Genomic DNA, 9,945 nt, shown 5'->3' with positions numbered 1-9,945 from the left:
GAGTACAATGCCCCTTTGGGATGTACCTTACCAAACACCTGCAGCAACTGGAAAGACCCCAAAAGTACCTCACCAAGAGGATCAAAGGGCTCAAACAGATGCCATATGCTGCCCGGTTAAAGAAACTCCAGCTCTACTCAGTGGCATACCGCCTGCTCAGAGGTGACCTGTGCCTGATGTATAAGGCCATGTCCAACCCGGAATTAAGGGACATGCTGCACCTCCAAAAATCCAAATCCCATCGAGCTACACGCTCAAGAGACTTGAACCTCAGCACTGAAATAAATAGGACATGCTGGAGGGACAGATTCATAATCCAGAGGCTCCCTTCACTCTGGAATAAAATCCCAGTCCAGGTTAGGCAGAGTCCCTCATTGACTCTCTTCAAGAGGAATCTTGATGAGTGGATGGGAGATTGTAGGTTTACCCCGGGTATCACTTCTGTGTCACTGTTAGACAGAGGCACAGTATACTAACCTCGAAAAAGGGCATAGCAAAATTAATTTAAAATGGGTGGCGAAAGCCAAACATACTCTGGCTAGGCTTATAAATGCCCTAGGGCAGATAGCCTAGTATGAACCTATGAACCTATACTAAATGTTTCTGTATGGCAGATATTCTGTGAAAGTGTTCTGCTCTCTACATTCCCAGTTACCAGTGCCTTTGTGAATGACTTTTTGGGGAAGGGGGAGGGAGCAAGTTAATCATTTTATTTTTATTAATTTGTTAGCTGGGAATATTTATTAGGCACATCTATTTTTTTTTCTTTTTTTTTTTTGTAGTAGAGGTCCAAGAAGAATGTCAGCTATGATTTATTTGCCCAGAATCATACAGCATCCAGGTGGAGATAGGAGGGTTCAAACCTACAATAATAGAACAAAACTCATTAGAATTTTCATAGCCTTAACCAGTGCTATACTGTCCATTGAAATTCAAACTTAGTTATTGTGGATAATTTTGATAGTTTGTGTATCATTGATACATGTATAAATGATGCAGTTATATTTACATTGTATTTAGTGGTTTCTGTTATTCAGCGGTAGAAATGTTTTCCGGAGTTCCTTCTACCTTAATTATTTAACTTAGAGCAGTGCTTTTAGAACATGTACAGTCTGCCAAAAAAAGTACATTTCCTTTAGTTGTGAGGGAAGTTAAGTAAGTAACTAATACACTATCTTGTATGGGTTTAAGTAGTGGATATTGCCAAGTCAGTGTACTACAAAACACTTTTATACTTGAGTTCTAGTGGTCAGAAACCTGGTTATGTGTGTATCTGGAAAGTCAAACTAGGAAAACTGTATTAACTTTAAAATCCATTTGTCCCTTTAAGAGACAGACTGTAGATGGGGGAAGGGAGAAATGGAACTGCACTGCACTTCCTCATTTTTTTCAAAGTTTGTACAATAAAGTTTCCTATTGGAGCCTTCAGCATCCCTGATTTATAGCCAGTATCCATTGGAGCATTGCTTTTTATGACATCATTCAGAGAGAGAGGAGGGGTGAGCTAGACAGAGACAGTCACACAAGGGTAGGGCGTTTTACTTTTTTACAGGAACCTCTGTGGGGGTTTGCCTTCCATTTTAGGTGCTACTGTTGCAGCTGTATGCCCAGAGCAGATTCAGTTTGGAGTGCAAGTGTGGATACTGATTGTGTGTGGATTTTACTTCCTTCACACTGTTGTGCTGAAGTCCTTTGAGAAATACCCGAATCAGCTGCTAGAAGATTTTTTTTTAAGGGGGGAGGAGGAAGCTGAAGCTACTCCCTTATGGATTAGAAAAAGATTTTTTTTCCTGTAACAAAGCAACTACTTTTTGAGTACTTCATATTCGTAAGGTGAAGAAGTGAAAAGTTTTATGTGTGCCAGTTTGCTGTGTTTTTTTTTCCTGCGTGTTTACTTTTTCCAGATCCTTGTATTACACTTGGGATACTTTGGGGAAAAAAAAACAAGCTTTCTGGGAGGTGTTTAGTTTCCTGAGTCTTCCTTTTTCCATTTTTCTCTTTGTTGGACATACTGTAATTGCAAAAGACAATCTGCTCAGCATTTTCAGAAGGTAAGTCATAGAAAGAAAGTTTTTGTTGGCATATTATCACTTTTTGTTAAGTGTAGATTGGTATTTGTTCTGTTTGTGTGCGTAATGCTTGGGAAGCAAAGGTCATATTCCTTTTAGAAATGTCATTTTGTGAAATGGCTCCCTGCCGTGCCCAAGCTTGTGAAATTTACAAATGTAGAGTACATGGCTTTTTTTCTTCTGTCTCTCACTGTCTGTAATTTAGGTGTGTAATTACCTAACTGGGGCGTGTCCTGCTCTCAGGTAGATATATGGGTGTGTTTGGTTTTTGTAGTTAGGAAGTCTGCATTTTGAATGTGACTTTTGTGCAACTGAGTTTAAGAAATTCCCCAAAAAATGTAAATATGAAGGAAAAATGTTTATTAATAGTTTAGAAATTGGAACTTTGAAAAGTCTCCTTTTCAGGATTTGTTAGCTGACTTCTGTTTAGAGGGTAAAATCCTCTGTGGGTTGATGCAGGTGTTCACTGTTATGGGAAGTTATTCTGTTGCTGTTTGTTTTTTGTTTTGTGTGCTTTGGGGAGGGGGACTGGCTAAGTGACTGGTGTATTATTAGTAGGCAGTCTGAACTGTAACGCTATTAAAGGCTGTCTTAAGCCATTTTTATTGTGGTTCACTGTAATCCAATGCTACCTTAAAAAGAAGGGTGCCTTAAAGTTCTTAACCTGTCTACTTCATGTGGTGTGTTATTGGCCCTATTTCCCATTATCTTATCTCAGCACTATTTAAACAGTGCAACTGTTTATTTTAAAAGTCAAACTATTGGTGGGGGAAAATTGGGAGTGCTTTGTTCTGCAGAACTGTTTTGTCTTTATCAGATGCTTTTGTGGGTAAAGCTGTGTGTGTATATATACATATAAATTTTTTTTATGGTCATTTTACAAAAACACTATTGGCTTAAATTGTCATCTTAGCCTTATGCCTTCTTTATAGAATTTCATTTGTGGTAAACAAGAACTTTGTTTCTTGGAAAAGGTGTGTACATGGCTAGGCAAAGTGCACTGATAACTCCCTTAGTGTTACAGCTCTTGATTCTTTCGTTTGATTCCCGACTGGGGGAGTTTCTGATTTTCCTGTATCCCCCCCCCCCCCCCATGCTTTAGTGTTCCTCCCACAGAGGTTCATTTAGGTGAATTGTTTTTTCTTCAGATGGTTTGTGCATGTTTTGCAGCAGCCTGCGTGGGACTGGTTTCCTAACACCCACTGGTTGGCCAGGATATGCTGTCTCCCTTGCCACCCTAAGTATGACTTCTGAACAGAAGTCTACCCCCCACCCAACACACACGTGCTCCCTTTGAAATATAGAAGCGACTTCAGCAGAAGAAATGAGGAGATATGAGCTTTTGACAATATATGTTTGAATACCTGAAAATGTGTACTATTTTACTGTGTGCGTACCATTTTGTTTGCTAAATTACTGCCGTTTACAGTGAGGTATTATACACGACCGTGTTCTTTACTTACTTCAGCCTCTTGTAAATTTTGTTTATACTGCACGTATGTGCTTGTATTAAACTGTTTTAACTGTAGTAGTGTGCCATATGCTGTCTGAAAGGTCTACTATGGATCGGCGTGTGTTAACTTGGGCAAGTGCGTGTTACACTGTGGAGAATTGGATCAGTATCTCTAAACATCTTTTGTTATGAATTTTGTTTGTCTTATAAATTGCAGACACTGTGCACATGTAGCAGGCATTTCTACACCTGTTTTAAGGTACATGCTGAGAGAGAGAGCAATTTATTACTTAAATTAACACCAGACTCTGAGGAAAGTAGACCAGGTATAGTGAAGTGCTTGTGTATGTATTGCTACCATTAGCATAAAGTATTTTTTTTTTTTTTTTTTATGGCTGACTTTCTCTCATGCCTACTGACAATGGTTAAGGTTTTTAGTGAAATGTGAATGTCCAGTTAATGTGCTGTAGTTTATTGCTATTAACTTATCTCCTAAGAGCACTTTTGTGTTGTCTGTTTACGAATGCATGCAAGGATACAATATTGGGGGTACAAGTATGTGTGAATTTTCAGCTTGGATATTCCCTGGCCTCCCTTCCATTGAGCAGGGCGTTTGGTCTGATCTTTTAAGAAGGCACTGCAGGTGGGTAATGGTTAGTTGAGCAGACTTTGTTCTTTTGCAAATGTAATGATCAGAACATAATGCAGTGTCCAGAGCGTACTACCAGGACTCTGAAGCCCATCTTGGAAATCTATTCAAAGCTGCAATTTAACTATCTTATGTCTGGCAGTTGGCATAGGAGAGTTGAGACTTTTTCTGAGATACAGAATTTGATTCCCTTTGCCCTCAATTTGCCTGCTGTGTGACTGAGCAAGTTGCTTAACCAGGCATTGATCCCGGTTTGTCCCTGAAAAGATTGTCCAGTGGGCCTACCTTGTTAACGGAAAAGTATTGTCTTGTACAGCTCGGAAACATTTTGTGAAAGTAAAGGCACTATAGAATGGTAACTGAGAGGTGGCAGAACTACTTTAGAACTCCAGGCAGTTTCATCACTGTCTCTGCTACTTGGAGCACAGCCCATAGGATGTGATTCTCCCCACTTTCTTTTGAAGGGTCCGTCTGTAGCCATCTGTACTTGAATTGCATCTGCGTAAGAGTTTTGTGGCTTTTTCAGGTGTTCTCCAAAGGTACAGTGATATTGCAAGTATACAGTTGTACTATCTGATATGACTGACTTGTGCATTCTGGATAGTTTATTGGGGGCCAGTGAGTTCACCATTACTGGCAGTTGTAATTCTTAGTGCACTGTTTAGAAGGGAGGAGGCGAATTTGATCATTTGAAGACGGATGTGGAGGAGGCAGACATTTGAGTGCACTGACAATTTTGAGGGTAGTATACTTTCTAGGTAATGGTGTGTTTTATGTAGGATTGCTTTCTTTCCCTTCAAGAATATTTTTTTTTGTCAAAGCAGAGACTGTCTTAACATTTTGATTCTTTTCCACTTACAAACAGCAGATCTTTAGACCTATGTAGAGAATCCTTAAGTAGACCTCCAAAAGATGTTCTGACAGTGTATCCTCGTTTTTAATGAGGTAATTGACTTCAGTGTTTTTTGGTATTCAGTACGTTTGTTTGGGCTGGGGTGAGTTTCTACCTTTTTAAGGTAGATTGTGAGGTTGCTGCTTGACTGATTCGGTTTGACATTTCTTGTATAGACCTGTAATTTCTGGGGTTTATATTCAAATACTTTATTCACTTGTTGATCTTGTGGAGATGGTAAGGTTTGTCAGGTTTCAGGTCTTGCAAACCGCTGGCTGATCAGAGGCTAGCAATATAATCTTAACCATTTGCAATATTTAAATCTCTCTGGCATTTGTACATGTGCAGCTTCTACCCCGTGGTTTTATACTGGGTAGGGCTATCATACTGGAAAAGGCAGGAAAAGTGTCTGATTTTCATAGCTGGTTAGAACTGTGAGTTGTAATAACACCTTGTGTGCTATGTAAAATATTCTGGTACCTAGGATCATAAGAGGTTTACTAGGCTAATGACCTTGGGGCTCTTGTAAGCCTAGCCAAGAGTTTATTTGCAAAACTGGACTACATGAAAAGAGACATGGAGGAGCTCTCCGATCTTGTATCCTAGGCAGGTATGACCCTAACCCTGAATAGCATCCTGCCATCACCCAGAATGATACCACAGTACAAGGGCAAAATGATTGACTTCAACAATTGGCTAAGCTTCTGGTGTCATTCTAAGCGGATCCAGTATTTGTCTGCCTGGGACGACATGATCGACAGACCACGATGCTTTGCCAGAGATGGCTTGCACCTGTCACCTTTAGGATTCTGGATATGGCTAAGGCTCTTGCCACCCCCTATAGTGCCTTTTTTAGGCAAGGTTCAAATGACAAATTCACCACTGTAACAAGTACAAATAAGCAAAATCTGAGGGTAATGCTACTCAATGCTTGAAGTCTAAACCTCAAAATGCACTCACTCGAGGCACTCCTTAAAATGGAGAACATTGACATCTGTGCAGTGAGAGAGACCTGGTTCAAAGCTCCAAAGAGCACCCCTGCATTACCAGGCTACAATTCATACCACACCTTTCGGCCACCTAACCCAGAATGAAGCACTAAAGCGGAGGCGTGTCCATATTCATTAAGGATATCCACACCTCCAGGCTAGTTGCACAGCATAATGCATCCGAGATTATCCATGTGCAACTAACTGGGCAAGACAGCAATACAAATTGTAGCTTGCTACAGACCCCCCCCACCATGCCCCAGGATTCACACTCCTCATTTCTTGATGCACTGGGAAGTATTAGGGTACAACCCAACACCCTAATAATGGGCGATTTCAACTACCCCACCATTAACTGGGAAAACTACTCATGTACCAACTCTTTTGCTCAACGTTTTCTAGAATTCATAAATTCCAACGCCTTGGATCAACTTATTCACACCCCCACCAGGGGCAGCATTATCCTAGACCTGGACATTACCAACATGGGAAACCAGTGTTCCACACCAGAGGTCAGTTCCTCGTTGGTCAGATCAGACCACAAGCTGATCAGCCTAGACATCCACATCCCACCCCCAATTAGGGAAACCATAAAAAAAACTTCTCCAAAGCCAACTTCACACTTCTTAAGACAGAAGTGGCAAACGTCATGACACCCATGCAGACGGACAATAGAGGTATGACTGCCAAATCCTACACAGATGCACTTTATAAGTACCTACATGAGTGCATGGATCATGCTATCCCTAATAAAACCAAGATGTTATCCTCCAAAAAAAGGAAGCCAATCTGGTGGACCTCTGCCATAAACTCTACAACAGAAGAAAGAAACTGTTGCAAAAAAGAGTAAAATCCCATGACTGGAGGAACTCCCTGGTCAACCTCAGTAAGAAGCTGAGATCCCTCATAAATTTTGTTATGAAAACAAAATTGCCACTGACTCTAAAGACAACTGCAAAGCATTCTATAGCTATGCCAAGAATCTAAATGGGAACACTCAGAACAGCACAATGGCACTAAATATGCAGAACCAGCTGATATTGCCAACATCCTAGCAGATAGGTTCAGTGCTAACTTTACCCCCTAGAGGGCCCATCTCTATACCGGAAGAATGCAAAGTTCCTATAATCACGGCTGCACAGGTAAACACACTCCAAAGCCAAGAACACAGCATCCGTGGGACTTGACAATATCCCAGGCTACGTTCTACACGAACTACAGAATGAACTGGCACCCATGTTCAATCATAGCCTCACCTCAGGCTTTGTACCCAGGCACACAGCGACAGTTATCCCACTCCACAAAAGGGGAGCCATGATGGACCCCAGGAACTACCGCCCCATTAGCCCGACAAGCCTGGTCTGCAAGGCCATGGAACGTATCATCATGGAACACCTAAAAGGCATTGGTAATCTCCAAACTCTGGACTCTACCCAGTTTGGATTTGTCAAAGGCAGATCATGTCTCCTAAACCTGATTGACTTCTTTGAAGCAGTCACCAAAGCCATAGATGAGGGTAAAATGGTTCACACAGCTTATCTAGATCTCGCCAAGGCTTTCGACACCATCCCCCACTCTGGAATTGTAGATAAGCTCACTAAACTAGGTATAAATCCGTATGTCACAAGATGGGTTGCCAACTGGCTCGGACAGAACCACAGTGTGAAAGTAGCGGATTCCAAATCGGGCATCAGACCAGTGACAAGTGGAGTACCACAGGGTTCAGTCTTGGGTCCTCTCCTGTTTGGTATCTACTTCTCTGAAGTGCAGGCCAACACAGAAGGTCTTTGGCTAACAAAGTTTGCAGATGACTGCAAACTAGGAGCCATAATCGAAACTCCTAACTATGTGGACAAAGTACAAAAGGGCCTCACTGAGACAGATACCTGGTGTCAAAGCCATGGCCTGAAGCTCAATGCCAAAAAGTGTATTGTTATCCCCTTTGGTAAAAACTCTGTACCCATGAACAACCACATAGCTGGTAGTCTACTTTAATGCTGAAAATGTGATGAGACCTTGAGACACAGGTGGACAGTAGTCTCTCCTTTGATCACATCGCCACAGTGGTCAGGAAATCCTTCTACGTGGCTCATCATCACAAAAGGATTCTCATCCAGAAAGAGGTCATTGTTCCCCTCTACTTATCACTCATTAGACCCATTATAGAGTAAAACGCCCCTTTTGGTATGTATTTCACAAGATCTCTACAACAACTGGAAAGACCACAGAAATACCTCACAAAGAGGATTACTGGCCTCAAACAGATGCCCTATGCAGACAGTCTCAAATAAAACTACAGCTTTACTCCATCGCATATCGCCTACTTGGGGGCGATCTCTGCCTAACATACAAAGTTATATCAAACTTTAACAATTGGCTTAAACACTGGTGTCATTCAAAGGGGATCCAGTATCTGTCTGCCTGGGATGACATGCTGACAAACAAGCACGCACGCCACTTAGGGGGGCGGGGCGCCCCACTCACCCCCCTCGGATATTGGATATTGGCAAAGGCTCCCCCAGTGCCTGCCTTTTTTTTTTAAGGCTCAAATTCCTACCAAACCTAGAACACTAAAAAAAAAAAAAAAAAAAAAAAGGTAATAATGCTCAATGCCACCAGTCTAAATCTCAAAATGCGCCGAGGCCCTTCTCCCCTTGGAGAACATGATGTCTGATGAGTGTCTGTGCTGTGACAGAAAGGCTGTTCAAGGGCTCCGCTATCAGGTTTTACCTCATATCATCGTTCCGGCCCCAAAATCCGGACAATACCAAGAAAAACAAAGGGTATCCATATACATCAAGACACCCACAGGACACCCACACCACCGGACACCATCCCCGAAGATGCATATCGGAGACCATCCAGGTGCAATTAACCGTAGGCATAGCATGTCTGCAAATTGTAGCATGTTACTCAGGAACCTCCACAAACTCAGGAACCTCACATGGCCTTCCTGAAAACACTAACACACTAATACTAGGTGACTAAACCACAATAATACCAGACTTCACTGCCTAATCAACCCCTCATAAACTGTACTGGTTTCATTAAACTCAAAACTCATGGAACAAAAAGGAACACCATCTATCAAATGCAAGATAACATACTTGATCTCATCATCACCCACATAACATACTTGATCTCATCATCACACAACATGGGAGACCTCACTGGTGAGACACCAATCACAACCCCCTGGAGTCTGGAGGTCCTCATAACCTCCCCAAAAAGACACCAATAAAAACCCCCCCCAAAGAAAATAAAAGACCAAAGTAAAGAACTTCTCAACTAGTGTAAAGCCCTTCTAAGACTAGTCTCGGATCCTGGAGGCCTCCTCCCGCAGGCAGAAAACAGTACCAAAATACAGCACAAATAAGTTCTGCATGCCCCAGCACCCTGCATGACTCAAAGCAGGACCTAATAAAAAGCAAAACAAAGAGCAAAAACTCAAGGTAAAAAGCAAACAACCCTACAACAAAGAAACCATACAAACAAACTAAACAAAATCCTTAAAGCAAGGAAAAAAAAAGTAAAAAATAAGTAAAAAAAAAAAAACTAAAGTAAAAAAAAACATAAAAAAAACTAAGAGATCCAAAGAAAAAATCAGCAAAAATCAGACAAATAACCAAAAATATATCATAAAAAAAAGATTTAACGGACAGATATGTCAGAAACCTAGAAGATAAGCAAAAAGATGTTCAGAAATGATGTGTCCCAAGATTTTAAATTATGAGATTACTGATCCTACAGACAAACACAACAAAAGGAGAACTAGAACAAGGTTCTCCCCCAACCAAAAAGGAGAGATATCTCTATCAAAAACAAACCCCACCTGTGTGCTCCTGAACTCAATGAAGGAACAACACAGCCAAGCCAAACACAGCATAAATGGG

The 9,945-nt window shown here is 41.4% G+C and overlaps 1 protein-coding gene across 1 annotated transcript in view; it reads left to right on the top strand.

Moving 5' to 3' along the window:
- Nucleotides 1–1,489: 1,489 nt before the first annotated feature.
- The window catches only part of CTNND1 (catenin delta 1), a gene marked incomplete in the record, with an annotated part of 1,335,518 nt that continues 1,327,062 nt past the window's right edge, over nucleotides 1,490–9,945 (top strand). The window contains 1 exon segment of the mRNA XM_044076626.1: nucleotides 1,490–2,051.

This window comes from Protopterus annectens, chromosome 1.part1 (genome assembly GCF_019279795.1).
Source record: "Protopterus annectens isolate FY-2018-M chromosome 1.part1, PAN1.0, whole genome shotgun sequence".
Taxonomy (NCBI): domain Eukaryota; kingdom Metazoa; phylum Chordata; order Ceratodontiformes; family Protopteridae; genus Protopterus; species Protopterus annectens.
This window is presented reverse-complemented; position numbering and strand designations above follow the sequence as displayed.